At 40.0% G+C, this 1,046-nt stretch overlaps 1 non-coding gene across 1 annotated transcript; it reads right to left on the bottom strand.

The window, feature by feature from the left end:
* Positions 1 to 388: 388 nt before the first annotated feature.
* Positions 389 to 545, bottom strand: LOC144695105 (U1 spliceosomal RNA). Its single transcript, XR_013579869.1, has one exon. It is a non-coding gene; the product is annotated as a U1 spliceosomal RNA (small nuclear RNA).
* Between the last annotated feature and the right edge of the window lie 501 nt (positions 546 to 1,046).

Raw genomic sequence — 1,046 nt, forward strand, 5'->3', positions numbered from 1 at the left:
ATTTGTACCACTCAACTGTTAACTTTGCAAAAACATCATCTCTCTCTTAACCAGCCCTTGATCTTTATGAAGTTGCTACATTTGCACATTAATTGCCTGTCAGATTTGACAGAAGATTAAGTCTGGTAATTATTTGCGTAAGTACCATTTTAATGATGCAATAATTGTTAATGACTTCCAATCAACCTCTCTTGCCCAAAACATGGAGTGTCAACCCCTGTGCATATAGGCTAGATTATTTAACTAACCAAATTTAAATTCCCCTGTTGCGTTAATTACATGTAAACTGGGTATTTAATTGTATTCACGTGGTGGACACTAAATGAGGATTCACCTCTGATCATGGGAGCAGGTTGAAGTTGTGATTGTCTATTTTTGAATTGTAAATCAGGGGAGAGCGCGATCGCAGTCCCCCACTACCACAAATTTTGCAGTCGAGTATCCTGCATTTGGGGACATCGCAGGCGTCAGCACACCTGAAGTGCAATGGGCTAGCCTCGTCCTGGGAGAACCTCCTTCATGATCAAGGTCTCTGCATTATGTACAACAATTATGTACTCCATAAATGAAAACTTCTAAATGTATAAAGATTTGGCTCCAGTGTTCTATTCTTCACTGCTTGGCTATCTGAGATTTAACAGCAGCCATGGTGGGATTTAAACTCTCATCTCTGGATCATGGGCCCAGGTTTATAGTGACTACTTACTAGTCCAGTAACATAACCACTATGCTACTGTACTCTCAATCTGAAGCCACTCCTCCACTCTCACATTCCTAGCCACACACTAGTCTGCCATATCCTCCTTATACACGGAGGTGATGCCAGAGGACTGGAGAGCTGCAGATGTTACACCCTTGTTCAAAAAATGGTCTAAGAATAAACCCAATAACTAAGGTCAATCAGTTTAACCTCAGTGGTGGGAAAATTTTCAGAAATATAATTCGGGACAAAATTAACAGTTATATGGGCAATTATAGACTAATTAATAAATGCCAGACTGGCTTTGTTAAGGGCAAATCGTATGCAACTAACTTGCTTAAGATTT

The sequence above is a fragment of the Cetorhinus maximus genome, chromosome 20 (genome assembly GCF_964194155.1).
Source record: "Cetorhinus maximus chromosome 20, sCetMax3.hap1.1, whole genome shotgun sequence".
NCBI classification, from domain to species: domain Eukaryota; kingdom Metazoa; phylum Chordata; class Chondrichthyes; order Lamniformes; family Cetorhinidae; genus Cetorhinus; species Cetorhinus maximus.